This window comes from Pleurodeles waltl, chromosome 5 (genome assembly GCF_031143425.1).
Source record: "Pleurodeles waltl isolate 20211129_DDA chromosome 5, aPleWal1.hap1.20221129, whole genome shotgun sequence".
NCBI classification, from domain to species: Eukaryota; Metazoa; Chordata; class Amphibia; order Caudata; family Salamandridae; genus Pleurodeles; species Pleurodeles waltl.
The window spans coordinates 714,235,839-714,253,846 of record NC_090444.1 but is presented as its reverse complement, the minus strand read 5'-3'; positions in this window follow the sequence as shown (position 1 = coordinate 714,253,846).

Below are 18,008 nucleotides of genomic sequence, written 5' to 3'. Positions count from 1 at the left end.
ACACTGTGCTGCAGATGTCGAAGTCACTAAACTCTGCTCTGTGTGTGTGTGCTGCAAAAGGGCTTACTGGGGCCCTCCGATGGTCTCCACACCAGTCCCTGCTCTTCACTTACTATATTTTCTATAGTCACTTTTCGGTAAATTTGCTTAATCCCATTTTGTAGGCTTCAGCTTGTTTTCACTGACGCATATAACTGGATACAATTGCTGGTATGCACCATTAGGATATTTTTTTGGAAGTTGAATTGTCAGTTTGCATATATGTGTGGTGAAATACGCATGCATTTCATCTGGTGATTGAAATTTTGATATGTCAGTCATAACAAAAAATGGCAACCACACTTCTAACAACTTAAATGGTATATTTCTACAGTCCTATTTCCATTTCCATAGATGTACTCTACTTATATCATGTTAATTTGCACAAACTGTTATGCGTGACCAAAGCCAGGAAGGCCGAAACGCTTAGCACACACTGGTGTCAGAATTTTAAAACACTCTTTTAATCAAGTCCTGAGTACACATCTCCATTGTTATATATATGTGCGTGTGTTTGTGTGTGTATGTATATATATATATATATATATATATGTGTGTGTGTGTGTGTGTGTGTGTATATATATATATATATATCTAAATATATATATATATATATATATATATGAGAAACCTAGTGGCGTCACCACTAGGTAATTATTGTTAGGACCTATAGAAAAAGTGTTTTGTGTTTTGTGAATAACTTTAGTGCAGTTTGAGGAATCTTCAACAACGTTTTCAAGAAAATATGATCCTCACTTCGGCTGCTGTCTGGAAAATTTCAGGGTCATCCATCAAGCGAGGCCTAATTAAAATGGAGGTCCCAAAACGCATTTTCCCCATTCATTTTTCCATTGGGGTTTTGAGCAGCTATAACGCCCAAACTACTGGACAGAATTACACCGAAGTTGGCATAAAGGTAGCTATTGGTCTAGAAGAGCCCTTTCTGTAATTTGCTGTAAATCCCTTCAGTAGTTTTTGAGAAATAAAAAAAATCCACATTTTTATATATTTATAGGGATGTGAATGCTCTGTGAACCCTCCCTATCTTGTGCTGAGATCTGATTGGCTGCCAAGACTTCAATAAGGAAATGCTGACAGCCATGTTGGGACTTGGCTTCTGAAGAGTCCCCCCAAAAAGTGATAAAATATGAAAAAGGGCCTGGGTAGAGTCATCCTGACTGCTTAGCTCTGGGTTTGGGGTCCCAGAGGAACCCCTCCCCCTGAGCAAAATAACATTAAAAAAACAACATTTGGCCGGAGTTGTGGCGTATCTGCTAAACTTGCCTTAACTGCAGCCCTGGGTGGGCCAGTTCCCAATGTCATTTATATTTTGAATGCGGGGGACCTGGGGACTACCACCTCCCAGGGCACACATTCAAAACAAAAATAGGTGGCCGCTCAGCCCCCCAAGCAGCCCCGGGGACTGCCACCTTCCAGGGACACAAATTCTATTTCAATGTTGGGGGGCATGCGGCAGGCCCTGCTGCCCCAGGGAGGGGACCTCCACTTCCCCAGGGCACACATTCTACAGGGCAATGTTTTCAATTTGTCCAAAACTATCTCATTCTAAGTATATCATCCACCAAAGCCTAAAAAATTATCTATCGCTCTCCCTCTCACTCTTTCTCTCTTTCTCAATTTTTCTTTTTCAATCTCTTTCATCTACTCACACACCCACTCAGACCCTTATGCACCCACTCACAAACCCACTCAGAACCTCCTGCATCTACTCACAACCCGCTCAAACCCTAACACACCCACTCACAGAACCATCCACAGACCCACTCAGACTCACACACCCACTCACAGACTCACTGAAACCTTCACACACGCACTCATAGACTGACACACCAACTAAGACACTAATGCACCTACTCTCACCCCCAGATAACCCATCTCATACCTGTTCTCACACCCAGAGAGACAGTCTGCAGCCAACTCCCGCCACTCACAGCCAAAGGGCCACACACAGCATAGGGTCCGGTGGTTAGAATGGGATTGACTTCAGGGTTTAACCCCAGACCATGACTTGTGTCCAACCGCCGCAGCGCACTGTTGAAGGCCGTGCGTGGTGTTGTTTGGATTAATGTATAGTAATCAAAATTACTTTATCTTAAAAAAAACAGAAATTCACTGAAAACACCAAAGGGTACAGGGATGTCATAGTTAGGAATTAGAATTAATAAAAAAACATAGAAATTCACTTTAAAAACCAAAGGTTAAAGGGATGTAATAGTTAGGCTCACATTTTGAATGTACCAAAAAATATAAATTCACCTTTTTTAGTTAGAGTTATCTAAAGTAAGTATAACTTGTACCGTCAGGTAACTATAACTTGCCCCCTTGCCATGCCATGGTAGATTAAAATGTTAGCCTAACTATAACGTCCCTGTAACTAGGGGCGGCTCCTCCATTAGGGCTTAAAAGCATCTCCCCCCACCAGCAGCAGCAGCTGCAAACCTTTTACCCCAAAACAATAATGAACTGTGTTGATATGTATAAATATATATATGCCTGTTCTTAAAGAATGTTTTTGCATGCATTAACAAAGAGAAAGGGGTCTCTTGGGGACCCATTCCCATTTGCGAATGGGTTACCACCTACTTTAAGTAGGTGGTAAAATGTGAATTTTTTGCGACTGCATTTGTGTCACAAAACATTCCTACATACTGCTGCGATTCGGTATTAGGAAGGGACGCCCTTGACACGCGCCTTCCTAATACCGAATCAGTATGTAGTCGCAATTCCAATTTGCGATTCGTAATAAGTTACCAAATTGCAAATTGGGATTCATATATACCAAAATGCATTTTTGAGATCGCAAAAATGCATGATACATCCGGCCCCTAGTTATATCTTGCATTTATAATTTATTTACTACCTTTGAATTACTGTAACTTTATCTATTCTTTCTATACAAACAAAACTGAAACCACATAAGTTTTAGACATTCTAAACTTAAACGTATATTTATAATTTACGCAACACCTTCAAATTAATATGTCATTCACTGCCATACAGTGTTGTGATCTCACTCGCCATACTACATTTGTTACTACTTGCACCTTCCCCATGCATTGGTTATACCCTTGCATATTGCATCACTTATTCCATGTGAAATCATAGCATGAAAAAACACTTATGACATCACAAATATCGTTATTTATAAGTACAGGGCATGGTAGAGTGGTGAGTTATAGTTCATGTATTGTATGTACATATTTTTATATATTTACAGAAAAGCAGTCGCCATGTTATAGTTATAGTTAAGATGTAGTTAACATAGAGAGAATGTTTTTTAGTTTGATAATAATTTGGTGCCGTTAGACAAATCTTCATGAAACTTTCCCAAAAAAATGAATCCACCTCAGCTCTTTCTTGGAAGGTTTCAGGGTGATCGCTCAAGTGGAGGCCACAAAAAAGAGGGGGCACAAAATGTGATTTCCCCATTCATTTTTCCATAGGACATTGAACAAAACAATTACACCAAGTTTGACAGCAAACTAGATCATGGCTTATAAAAAAAGTGTGCTTTTTTGATTTGTTGTAAATTTGTTCAGTAGTTTTTGGGAAATTAAGATTCAGAAACTTTCCATATCTGGACTGTAGGGCAAGATTAAAAAAATAATAGGATTTCTGATTGGCTGAGTTCATTTGTTCACAAAGAACACTCAGGTTGGTTGGTCGCAGCATGAAAAAATATGTTGCAGTGGCACTACATGATTAGGTAACTGAGTACCTGGTCTGAAAAAGTTCAAAAAAGAGCATAAGCTCTTGTTGGGGGATCGAAGAAGGAAACCCCCCAGTGCTGAAAGGTGGGAAGAAATGATGTTTTTTGCTACAATCCCACTGTTCTCCAGTGAAATTACAGTAAAAAAAATCAAATGCTCTCCGGTTCATTTTTCCTGTGAATTGGGTTGGCTAGGACCTTAGGGTCAAACTTCATTCTTTCTTTATTAATGGGAAGAGAGGCATCTATGAGGCTCTCTCCTGGAACTGATTTCAGCCTTGTGGACCCCATCACCTGGGACCATTTTCATAAAAAGGGTAGGAGGGCTTGAGGCCCACCTCCCTTGGTCTCAAATAGGCACTGAAGCACATTTAATAAAAAAAAGGGGAGAGGAGTGTGCAGCCCTCCTCCCCTGGCCATTTTCCGGCCCGAGGATGGGATCCCCAGGGGCTGACTTACTAAAAAAAAAGTAGGAAATGGGCAGCTTCCCGCCCCCGGCCCTTTTTTGGGCCCGGTGACCCCATCCTCCAGCGCTGATTGACTAAAAAAAGGGGGAAGTATGCACCTTTCCCTCCCTGAGCTATGTTCTAGACCAGCTGAAATTTGGAGGCGAGCTTTAGGATGGTGTCCTGAAAACCCCACTTCATGGGACACTGTGGTTTCCCTGCCCACTTGAGCTGGGTCAGGGAGGTCTAATATAATCCCACCCAGTGGAATCAGAAAGCTGCTCCTGACGGTTAAGAGCACGGAAATACAGAATTGCTCCCACTGACAGGAGAAAAAGAGAAGCTGCTACAGCTGGGTGGGAGGAATGCCGGCTCTCATCACACCCGGGATGGCTGCTGGCAGGGGGCTGGAAGGGCTGTGGGTGCCTTGGGGCTCCCCCACTGCTTCCAACATTAGCAGTGCTCTGGAGTGCCCTGGTGGGCTATTTAGAAAAAAAAAAAAAATGCTGACTCCTGTGCTTACACAGAGCCGCTCAGGCCACAGGAGCCCTGCAGCACCAACATAATAAACATAATAAATGATGTAGTGTGCTCCTGGTGGGCATCAGGGGCCCCTAGCTTATATAAAGAAAAATATGTGGCTGGCTCATGCGCAGTACAGGGGGCTGCTTACAGAGAACTGGAAAGGCCATGGGTCCCTCCCTAGGCTCCCCCATGTACCCACCATCAAAGCATAGAAATGTGTACACCTCTAGTGGACACCAGGATACCTAAAAAATTAAATTAAAAAAACAAAAGAATAATAACTGAGTGGTGGAAGCCAGTCATTTATTTTTCAAGCTCTGACATGGGTTATTCCATAATGCACAATCTTTTATTTACATTTGTGGTGCCCCTTTTATTTACATTGGCGTTGCCCCAGAAGAGGCAGGGTACATTCAAACATTTTTCTAATGTTGGGGAGCTTACCATATTTTTTTAAAACCCTCTGAGCAGGAGTTCTTTGCTTTTCAGCTGGAGTGCGAAGATAATGTGTGGTTGTTTCCATGGCTGCATTTTGTGGTCTGAAAAATGTTAAAAGAAGAACTCAAAGACATTTTGATGATTTTATTTTTAATAAGACTTTATTAAAAAATATCTAACAATCACTTTTACTAAACATTGCAATAAGTGATTTAATGAAATATACATTTTATTATATTTGATGCTGATTTTTGACAAAGACTATAGGTCTGTCTATATATGTTGAAATGCTGATCCCTTGATAATTTCAATATAGCCATTTTAAAAATATTTTCTGGCCCTTTTACAAAGTCAGTGAGCCTGCTTTTTTTAAAATAACACCGTTTACATTGTAGCATAACATAGTCAGTCGTGCACATCTGCCGAGGTCGGGTGCAGAAACCCGCCTGGCCGAAGGTTGTGCATGGTGAAGGTTTGAGTGCCAGTGAGGGTTTGGGTGAATTGGCTGGCTGCAGGCTTGTCCTTACAACCAACTGCATGTGAAGGACTGCTAATTACCTCACAAATTACATCACTCATGACGTTCTATGACATCTTTGATAACATCCTTGCAACACCAGAAATGACATCATTGATGAAAACACTGTGAGTGGTGGAGGTGCAAGTTATAGTTACATTAGGACACAATTGATTACTTGATAACCATAACTTGTGAATTTCAGTGGTTTTGTTGGTTTAAAACATATGTTTTAATGACATTTTAACCTAGCTATAAGGCCCCTTTAACCTTAGGTTTTGGCAGTGAATACACATATATATATTTATAAATATAATATGTAAAGTTATCAACTAACAGGGAGGATTATGACAGGTGCATTAGGAGGAGAGCATGCTTGCAGGCATAAACACACATTCCCTTACACACACACCAGTAGCTTTGTTTAGATGCTACTCTTTTTCTGTCCTCCTTATGCTGTGCTACTGATTAGATGGTAGGCAGGCAGAGCATGTGAGACAATGGGGGTCAAATACATTGGCTCAGTGGTGCAGTGTCACTGGTGCTCACAATTCAGAGGGGGTCCAGTCTGCCCTGCACCTGCTACAGCTGTTGTAGAGGCTCCCTTTCATAATTTTTCAGAAAGCCTGGCTGAGACCTGACTTTGTATTTACTTTTTCTTTTACTGTAGAAGATTTATACAGGGCAACTACCACACCAGAGGAGACTTTTCATGCTGGCCTCCTTCTAGAGGAGCCCAATAAGACAGTGCTATTGTTTAAACAGCCAAATTGAGAGCGCTTCTCTAAACTTCAAGAACTGTGTAATAGCTTGGATTCCAAGCAGGATGGCGTGGATTTCAAACGAGATGTAGTTCCATAGTATTACACTCTGGATGGTAAGTAATGTTATGAGAGTAGAAAATAAGCGAGAAATGGAGGAGAGAAAAAGTATGAAAGAAAATAGAAGGGGGAAGATAGAAAGAAGAGGAGGAGAGGAAAACATATCAGGACTGAGGAAGGAGTTAATGATCAGAGAGAAAGACAAATGAGGTAAGCTTAATCAGAAGTAGTAAAGGATCAGAGAGAAGGAGAATGGAGTAATTGGAAGTAAGGGTTCAGAAATTATGCGGTCCGGAGAGAAAGGAAAAGAAGCCAAAGAAGAATGAGAAATAGAAGACAGGGAGAGAGAAACAGAGCAAGGGGGCAGGAAAGAAGTGTGAAAGGGAGAAAGAAGACATTAGAAAGATAGAGCTTTGGAGGAAAGAAGGGAAAAAAGGGAATGGTGTAGAAGCTCAGTTCTGACCACGGGGAACCAGGATGCAATACCACAAACCAGCCTGCTCTTTTAGATAACATAGGATTTTAATGATACGTGTACACGGAGGCTGAACAGCCTAAGCCAAGAATGGGCAGTCTGCCAAGAGAAGTAATACATGATCTTTTATACAATTAAACAGCAAACACATCAATACATTTAATTGGTTCTTGATATTGACGTATGATCAATTATGCAATACACCACACGTGATTTATCATTTATCCTTTATAAAGCCCCATGTAAGGGTTGGAATCATAAACCAGGAACTTACACAATGCATCCTATGAATCTAATAGCACGTGATACATCTATATTAAGAGAAATCGGAACAATAAGTACATATGTTAGTACTTTTGAAAGTGACGATTTCTCAAGATAGCATGCAGTGGTGTCTCGTGATGACTGTAACGTTAGCAAGCCTTGCAGTATGATGCGTTCCAGGAGAGATAAACACATCTCAAAGGCTTAACTAATCTAGCATTACATGGTGTTCAACAGAAACAGGCCCAATTGTCATTGTGTATCACAGGGCCCCCTAGGCCTAAGTTGGCACCGAGGATAAATGTGATTCCACATTCCGCCCTCTGATACCCAATGACAACCTAAGTATCATGATGGATGGGTGTCATTTCAACGGAGGTACCCTCCCTGTCCTCCTCCTCACACCGTCCTTTGCTGGTATGCGTAGTGCCCTTGTGACAGATATTCTTTATCAACATAGTCACACAGGAAGGACAGACCCTCACCAGCACACACAGTGTTATTAATCCCACTATTCCCACAACCAGTACTTCTAGCTGCCATGCTCCCCAACCGCGGAACCATGCCGCTATGGTACTTAGTACTCCTCCTACGTCCGTCAAATTGGACACTTTCTTTGCACCCTCTTCTACCTTCTTCACTTCCTCTATCGCCTTCCTTATATTCTCACTATTGTCCGGGATATATACGCAGCATTCCTAGTGGATCACGTGACACACACTACCATCCTTAGCTAGGATGATGTCTAACGCAAGTCTATTCTGTATTACCACAGCTCGCATGTCTGTAGGTTCCTCAGTAATGTTGCCTAGGGCTGCCAGTGTAGAACTTGCTAATTTCTCCACCAACTCTGACAATTCGTGTATTTGATATTCTGAATGTGCTATCCCTAATGGCATCACGAATACCCCTTCCACTGCTATAAACCTATCTAGCCAGGTAGGTGTCCTTTTTCTTCGTGCCCTTCTGGGTGCCCCTTTTGTTGCTTTGGCCAAATCCGTCACATGTACTATTCGAGGTAGTATTAATGCTAGATAACAGGTTCCCTGCCATCCTGCTGGCAATTTGAACCATGCTGATGTTCCGCATTTGAAAAATACCCCTCTTGGGGCTGTGAGACCTATGGACAGACCCTTTGAACCATTCCGTATATTATCCAGGCTGGAGTATTTAAAACAAGCGCTAAGTCCTACCTTTATGCTGCTACCGTCAGGGACGTTTAGGCTGGGGCATTTTCTCAGTGTTACTATTACACATGTGTTATTATAAAATGCGTTGGGTGTTGGAATGCTGCCTTTGTAGTATTGAAAGCACCACAGTGCTTTTTCTGCCTTATGAAGGGAAAGGGTTGCCGTTGGAATATCTAGGTGAGTCCCACCCTGAGTATAACCCTTATCCCTTTCTATGTTTAATACTTCCAGCAGCTCTTTTTCCCCTTTTTTCGGTATTAGGTTACCACATGTGTTTATCCTACCATCCTCTGTTTCCTCCCTTCCAATTTACCTTCTTCCCCTTCCTTTCCTCTTTTTCAATGTTCTTTTCTTTGCCTTTCTCTTCCTCTTTGGTGGTCTTCTCTTTATTGTCCCTTTCATCTCCTTTCTAAACATGCTGTCTAACAGGTTACATGCAATGTACTCTGGAAGGGGAATTTGGGTATAATTTGTTCTCCCCTGGGTAGTGGTGGGTAGATGTGTACAAATATAGCAGTCTGATAAATTTACTAGCTCTTTATAAAATGTCACCATCTGCACAAATGCATTAACCTTATAATTTTCCCCATCCTCCTCCCATTTTGTGTATTTTATCCACTCTGTCTTATTCCCCCCCCGTCCCACCAGGCTGGTGCTCTCTACTTCTTCAATTTTCACAATCTCCTTTTCATGTCCACTCTCATTCATATAATGTTCTTGGTCTAGAAATGGTACTTGTATTTCTTTTCAATATTTTATTAATATTGTTGTGTTAATTATCGCTGGCACCGGGGTGCATATGTCCGTTAGTACCACAGGTCACTTTTTCTCCTCTCGCTTTCTTCCAGGCATTGATAAACTCCTGGTATACCCGGGGTCCCAAATAGTTCCTTTGTCCTCTGTCTGTTGGCCTTATGCTCTTGTGTTCCCTTGTTGGTACTTCACAGAGTGGTGTCAGAGGTTACTAGCACTTGAAACCACTTGGTATATATGAGTATATCCAGATGAGACCCGCTTGCACCCTTCTTCCTTCTGAGGTGTGCAGCACGAGCAGTCTATGAAGAATGGACCCGCTTACACCTCCTGACTCCTGTAGGAGTGCAGCATGAGCAGTCCCATGTATTCTCACTGCAGGATCCGCTTGCATCTCTTGACTCCTGTAGGGGTGCAGCACGAGCAGTCATGTCAGTGTTGTCTGATGTTCCTTGTTGATCAAAGGTTGTACATCTGCGGTGTAGGTAAAATCTTCATGGGCACTGCAGGTGGTGACTGGATGTCCTCAGGTCCCACGGCCCTCTTGGTGTGTGAGCTGTGTGTCCAGGATGTGAGACCCTCACACTTGACCACTGTGGCTGTTGTCAACAGGACCTGGTAGGGTCCCTTCCACTGTGGTTGAAGACAATGTCGTCTAGTGTGGGCCTTGACCCATACCCAGTTGCCCGGCTTTAGTCCGTGCTCTGGTGGTGTTCCTTCTTCGGGCAGGGCCTGCAGCACCGGGGCATCTCAATGAAGTCCATTTGAAGACTTTCAAAGGGTCCATGTGGTGTTGGGAAGTGGCCTGAAGTAGTCGGTGTGCCCTTGCCAGTGTTTTACTGTGCACAAACGGTGCATTATTTACACAAATGTTCTGCACATTGCCGAAATTTGGTAATAAACCAACACTGTGAAAATAGCCATATCATACCATCCCTACCCACATGTGAAGGACCATGGAAAAGGCGTGCCATAGAGGACAACAATGTGGATGGTAGACATATTTTACCATTCGGTCCCACCCACACCCCCTCCTCATCTTTCTTGCAACCGCCCTTCTCCCAATCTGTTAATTCTGATTCTTCAGCCTGCTGTTGAACACTTCTTAATTCGAAATATGTGCTTTCTTCCTTGGCTATTGTGGTGTGTGTTAACTGGACCATTTCATATTCACACCCACCCAATGCTATTCTTCGTGCCTCTTTGTCAACAAAAACATTGCCCATAGAAACGTAGTCCTTCGCAGAAGTGTGGGCTGCACATTTTACAATTGCAACTTTCTTGGGCAATAATAGAGCTTGCAACAAGGCGACAATCAATGAAGCATGTTGTATGTGCTGGCCTGCTGAAGTGAGGAATCCCCTCATCGCCCACAGTTGACCGAAATCATGTGTGACCCCAAAAGCATATTGGCTGTCTGTGTAAATGTTCGTTGTCTTTCCCGCTGCCAATTTGCATGCTTGGATGAGTGCTATTAGTTCTGCTGCCTGGGCACTTTTAATTGTTGGTGGCCTTCCTCCTTCTAATAACCTTTTGGCGGTCCCCACGGCATAAGCTGCCTGCAGCATCCCCGTGTGGTCCCTGAGGCATGAACCATCTACAAACAAATCGCCCTCGGCCTCTGGGAATGGGGTGTCTTTGAGATACGGTCTCACTTTGGTGTGTGCGTCAACTGCCATAATACAGTTGTGGAAAGAATTATCTATGGAGGGATCATTGTGATCCTTTTCAGTAGGCAGCAGGCAGGAGGGGTTCAATATGGTGCATCCCTTAATCCTTATGTGTGGTGCCAACAGTGCCAACTCATAGCGTGAGAGGTGAGCATTTGTCAAGTGCTGAGTCTTAGTGGTGGTTAGTAAGGTGTCCACTGCATGTGGGACATGTAATACTAAGGCATGAGCCAGGACAATGTTCTCTGATTGCTCTACTGCTAACGCGGCCGCTGCTACTTCCCTCAAACTCGGGGGAAGCCCCGCTGCTACTGGGTCTAGGGCGGCCGAATAGTAAGCCACCGGACGGCAAAAGGTGCAGTGTTTTTGTGCTAGAACCCCTAAGGAGCAACCCCCTTTTTCATAGCAAAACAAGTGGAAGTCCTTGGTGTAATCTGGGAGGCCTAGTGCTGGTGCCGCACGCAGTTCCCTTTTTAATTTCTGGAAAGCTTCCTCACAATGGTCTGGCCATGGTACCTTTTCTGGCACATCCTAGTGTGTCAAGTTTAAAAGTGGTTGTGCAATCAGGTCTACAACAACCTGCCACCCCAAGAAAAGCCCTCACTTCCTTCTGTGTTTGTGGTCTGGGGTGCTGTGTTATTGCTGCTATCCTATCCGGTAGCAATCTCCTGGATCCCGGAGACAACTCATGCCGTAGGTATCTAACCTTGGATTGGCAAAACTGCAGCTTCTTTGGGGAGACCTTATGTCCTTTCCTTGCTAGGTGGCAGTGTAGGGCCACGGTGTCCTGGACACATGCTTCCCGTGATGGGGATGCTAATAATACATCATCAATGTATTGTACCAAGGTAGATCCACCCGGGAGGTGCAAGGATGCCAGGTCCGTCCTCAGGGCATCAGACAATATCGAAGGGCTGTCCTGAAACCCCTGAGGAAGATGAGTAAATGTGAGCCTTCTCATTTTAAATGTAAAACAAAAGAGCCCTTGAGATTCCCTATGAAGGGGCACTGAGAAAAACATATTACTGAGATCGAGGACGGTGAAATGGGTGGCAGTACTGGGAATGTTAGATAGGATTTTGGCTGGGTTAGGAACTACCTGGAATGATGGCACGACTACTTTGTTGAGCTCCCTAAGGTCCTGCGTAAATCTGAATACCGGGGACCCATCTGGCCCTGTCGCTGCCTTTTTCACGGGGAGAATAGGAGTGTTGCAAGGACTATTTCTTATTTCGCGCAATATCCCTTTCTTCAAAAGATCTTCTATTACTGGGGCTATACCCTCCTCACCCTCTTTCTCTATTTTGTGTTGAGGCACCTGTGGTAGTTGGGCTCCAGGGTGCAGTGTCACTCGTACTGGAGAGTAATCCAATATTCTTCCCACGTCATTTGGCCCCTTTGCCCACACTTCACTGGGGACCAATCTTGTAATTCTTGTGGAAGGCCCTGCTCTTGCGCCTTCCCTCCGGGGTCGCATCCCATGAAACCCTGTAAAGCTATGCAATTCTACTTACTTTCCAAGAAGATCCCTTCCGGGGATCAGCTGATGGTGCATTGTTGTTTACACAGCAGGTCCCTACCTAACAAATTCACTGAGCAATGTCTACCAAAGATAAATTGGTGGTGTGCAGTGATAGGGCCTACCTGGAATCTCAGTGGTTGTGTAAGATATTCACTCATAGGTTTTCCGGTCAACCCTACAGCTGTTATCTGTGTTCCTGATAATGCGGCATTTGGTACATCAGAAGCCCTCAGCATTGATCTTGTGGCTCCGGTATCAACCAAGAAAGTCACTGTTTTGCTCAGAACCGTCCCATCTACATAGGGACCGTCTTAATCAACTGACAGTACTGGGCCTTGGAAGTGCGTTTCGGGGGGGGTGGATATGGGAACCCATGTCCCCCATGAGGTGCCTGTGGTATATCTTGGTATGTACCCCAACCTGCACACGCCGGCTCATTGGCAAGGGTATCATATGCATTATTAAGGTAGGGTGGGGTGGGGGTGGCTGTGGTGTCCCCTGTTGTTGTCTCTGTTGGCCCCTACCCCTTGGACCTCTTGTTGAAAGGGGGCAATCTGCCTTCCAGTGTCCTTGCTGATTACAGTGGAAACAGGTGGAACCCGGCGGGGCGTAAAAGGTACCCGTTCACCCTGTACCCTGCCCATGCCCCTTCCTCTCCCCTGCCTTGGTTATTGCTGTAAAATCGTTCCTGGGCCACCATTAGCTTAACCTTGTCTTTTTAAAAATTTTCTTCGTCTGCCCTTTGGATATTCGTTTGATAGTCCGTGCAAAATCTTGCCGCTGCTAACACTTTGTCAATGGGTTTTTGTTGCCAGCACACAAATGACATCTGTAAATGTGTTTGTATAGGTTGTTGTAATCCACATACAAAGTTTGTCACAAACGCAGTGGGTTCTTCATCCCGCTACTCTGCTGGTAGACCTGGAGAAGGCGGTCATAATAACTTGTTACGCTCTCATTCTTTTCCTGTTTTGTATGTATTATTCTGGACCAATCTACCTTGTCCTCGGGTACCTTCTCCCATATGTAATTTATCACCTTTTCTCTTGCTATCTCTACCTTTCCTCCTGGTGCTCCTCCTTTCCCCCTCTCTGGTTCCTCTGTTGGCAATCATACCACTTTCTTGCAATCTTCCCATAGATCTTCTGGTATGATTATGCTGAATAACATATTCAGGTCTTTCCACAGCATTTCTCCCATTGCCACTATCCTATTCAATTCTGTGCACCATTTGTGTGGTTCATCGCATAATTTTCGGAAGTCTTTTGTGAATGAAAACATATCAGATCTATGCCAGGGTACGTAGACATATGTTGGGGTATGGCCATCCTCTCCTGTGGAGGACGGGGGCACCTCCCTCAGCGGCAGTATATTCACATTTTCCTGTACTTTTCCTTTCTCTAGGTCTTTCAGAATCTGGGCTGTCTGAAAGCCTTCTAACAATTCCTTCCATCTTTGTAATGTTAGTATTGCATATTGTAATTTTTCATACACTTTATCGTTACCCCAGGATTTCAATTCTTCCTCTGTGAAGCTCAGTTGGGAGGTATCCCAACTGTACTCTGTCGGCAGGGGACCCGTGCTGTTCGTGTATTGTGCGTATTTCTTATGTATTTCTGGTGCTTGGGCCATTAGTTCTGATTATGCTAGGGACAATAGTTCCTCACTGTGCGCTCTTGTGTTTTCCCTCTCTACATTTGCAATCTTAGTCCTTTTATCAATGAGATCTGTAAGTATGGCACGACATGTGTGACTGTCTGACCTTAAGAACATCTTCTTTCTTTGTGCGCTGGGGGAACCCTTTGGTGTGTTGAACAGTGTGCTGTCCTTTGACTGTGTCCCTGGGATGCTGCCCTTCCTATTTCCTGGTAGTTTTCTTCTAAGTACAAGTTCATAATGTCAATGTTGTGCTTCATGTGGTGTGTGAAAGTACATATCTCCAATATAATCTTCTGCAATTCATGTATCCCTTGGCTATTGTCCCCTGATAAATCTTCGAATGCCTGCCTCCAGTGCGTTATCAACTTTGGCCCTTTCCCTTTCTTTTCCTCTTGTACCAGTAATTTGTCACTCTCTTTGCTCATTTTTTCGAGCAATGTGGGCAGCTTCCTCTTTTATCTCCTGCAGTACTTGGTAATCTTTTATTTTGTCGAGGACTATTTTTAATAGTTCCTCATTGTCAAACCCAGCGCCAGTCCACGGGCTGCAGACTTCTGAGTCGTGGATAGCTCCGAAGGCTGTATCCCTGCTGCTGAGTGCTCAATTCACTCTTTTCTCTCCGAACCCACATCTTTCTTTTCCTGTCCTAACCTTCCCATCAGTATTTCTTCAATTAGTGGGTCCTCTGTCTCTTCTTCTTGTGTTCCCTGCGTATTGTGTTCCTGTGATGGTGCACCTACCACAGGAAGACATGGGAATGTTCCTACTACTTCCAGTGTTTTATCTCTCCACTCCTTCCTCTTGTCTCTCCTCTTTTTCTCCGAATAAATTCCATCCTTCAACTCTACTAATTCCTTGTGCACTTTATTTTTGACATCATTCGTTACACTGAGCTCCCGTAAACAAAAGTCCCAGGAATAGAAGGAGCACCCATTCTAAGTTCCTAATTTTCCGTCCTTTTAGAATCAACATCTGTCTCAAGCATGATAATTTATTTATGTCATATGTACCATTTTTTGGAAACTGTAAGTCAGGTTTTTTGGCTGTCAGTCTATGCCATTTGTAAAGGAATAGTAATGCGTGGAGTCCCTGTTTAATACCTACTTGGTATGCAGGGCTATCCTTTGGGGGTGTAGGTAGGTGTGCCTCCAAATGGTACTTGCTAAGAGGGTTCCCCGTAGCTAGCTTACCCCTGTCCCTTACAAATGTCACACAATTATTCAGTCACACCAGAAAACATAAGGGTGTCGGAAAGTTATCCTTACCGCTCATGCCCAGTGACATATAAGGGAAACAACAGTGGGTGTCTTCACGCACTCAGATCCTCACTGTCAACCGCAATTGATATTAGTGAAGCAGAGAGCTTGTTCTCAGCCATACGACAGTACACTCTGTCATGTTCACCACAAGCATACACAAGTCAGAAAGAAGAGAGTGTCAAAGGTGCTAATGATAGCGATCACCGGCTTCCTTTCGGCTGAAAAAAGGTGACAGAGTAGCCAGGAGAGAAAGTAAAGATCCCGCACCCTTGCTTTCCTTCCCTAAGACAGGGTGCGGCTGCATGGGATTAGAACCCAGACCAAATCCATGGCGGATAACACACAGGTAAGGCAGAGTCGTTGAACAGCACACACAATCACATATAAGACAATATAACACAGAACAGGTACTTGCCCTGAGTGATGATAATTCCTCCCCACACTTTGTGCCAGTGCGTGGTGACCGCAGCGTATGGTCTACAGAAGGGCCCTATAGCAGTTGTGGGCGTAAGTCACTGTAATGGTGTTGCCACTTATTCCCTTGGAGTCCTGGTAGAATAGCAGCTTAAATCGGTCAGTTTATACATATGTCAGTATGCCCCTTTTTATTTTATGTCAGTATGTCCACCAGAAGTCCACCCTCCTATCTCAGTTATAATTGCTCCTCCAGTCCTATGTTATTTCTACGTACAATTTATATAATCAGTCTATTTGTTCATTTATCCTCTACCCTTTTCCTATATATTCTCCCTACCTCATACAAACATTGCGTAACAGACACTAAAACCCCTAATACCTTATAGAACACCTCTTTAACCCAAAACCACACTGACAGAAAACATGCAAGAGCCCGGCACTGCCTGCCTGCTCCACAGGAGTGGACAAACTACCACTCAAAAAATCCTGGGCACCAACTGCCCTTAAAACTGAGGCGGACAACTACCACCCCCTCTGGCCAGAATAGACCTCCCAAGCCCCTCTGGCTGGAAATGCCACTGCCCTACGCACCAACCCTGTCCTGTTGGAAGCAGTTGGAAGCAGTGGCCGCACAGCGCCACCAGATGTCTAACACAGGGAACCCTTCTGTGGCGAAATAAACCCCAGATGCATGTGTAGTAAATACTGAAACATGAACAATTTATGCACTTAGAACAAAAGAGGGAAGGAAGTGGTATAATGAGGCAGAAACAATAACATTAACACAAAACTCCAGTATGCGGCGAACAGCTATAGGCCACCATCGGAAAGTCCGAACGATGTACTGTAGTGGGGCCAGGAAGGTGGGGAGAAGAAACATCAGCATGCTAGCGCAAACAAAGAAGGAACATAACCACAAAGAAGAGCAGGCTAATGGGAGCAGCATATATTTTAATTAACCACACTTCCATTTAGAAGGGTACACCGAGGTCGCTTCACCACTTCCCCCCTGTTAAGTAAAATCCCCAAAGACTGAACAAAAGACGAAACAGGGAAAATACCAACCGACTGAGCGGGACCATAGAAGTGACTGATACTCACGACCGCACCAGCTCCCCGTCCGGGAGGGGCCCCGTCCAGCCCACAGAGAGTGCTGTTGGCCCTCCACACAGAGGCAGGAGCTGGGCCAGCGGAGATCGTCAATCAGGACACCGCATTCCTCCACCAAGATGTAGAAGCTCAGTTCTGACCACGGGGAACCAGGATGCAAAACCACACACCAGCCTGCTCTTTTAGATAAGATAGGATTTGAATGATACATGTACGCGGAGACTGAACAGCCTAAGCCAAGCATGGACAGTCTGCCAAGAGAAGTAATACATGATCTTTTATACAATTAAACCGCAAACACATTAATACATTTCATTGGTTCTTGATATTGACGTATGATCAATTACGAAATACAGCACACGTGATTTATCATTTATTCTTCATAACACCCCATATAAGGGTTGGAATCATAAACCAGGAACTTGCACAATGCGTCCTATGAATCTAATAGCGCATGATACATCTATATTAAGAGAAATAGGAACAATAAGTGCATACGTTAGTACTTTTGAAAGAGAGGATTGCTCAAGCTAGCATGCTGTGATGTTTTGTGATGACTGTGATGTTAGCAAGCCTTGCAGTATAATGCGTTCCAGGAGAGATAAACACATCTCAAAGGCCTAACTAATCTAGCATTAAATGGTGTTCAACATAAACAGGCCCAATTGTCATTGTGTATCACAGGGCCCCCTAGGCCCAAGTTTGCACCGAGGAGAAATGTGATTCCACAATGGCGAACTTGGAGACACCTAAGCAAAGATGCACCTGTCATGAATTAGCAGGTGCAGTGATATTGAGTTTGAGGGGTCTGATTGGTGCACTGGCCCCAATTATATCTTTATTTAATATCGACCAGGCACCCATTTTCTTTGCATGGGTTAGCGCCAATAACACCAGTTGCTACCCACTGTTCAAATATGATGTGTCTGGGCCAGTGGGGTTCAGGAGAGGACCTGGAGTAATGGAGACGCGCTTTCTCTAAACAAGCAAGGATAATGACATTTTCTGGCCTGCGCCCCAATCCTTGGAACTCTGATGCCACAGATAGGGCACTTGTCGGCGTATTGGGCCAGAGCAGGTGGTGTGGTGAGCTGGTGCCGGTTGGGTGAGTGCTACTGAGCGGGGGGAGGGGCACAGCACTAATGTGACTGCGATTACAGCTGACTTCCACCT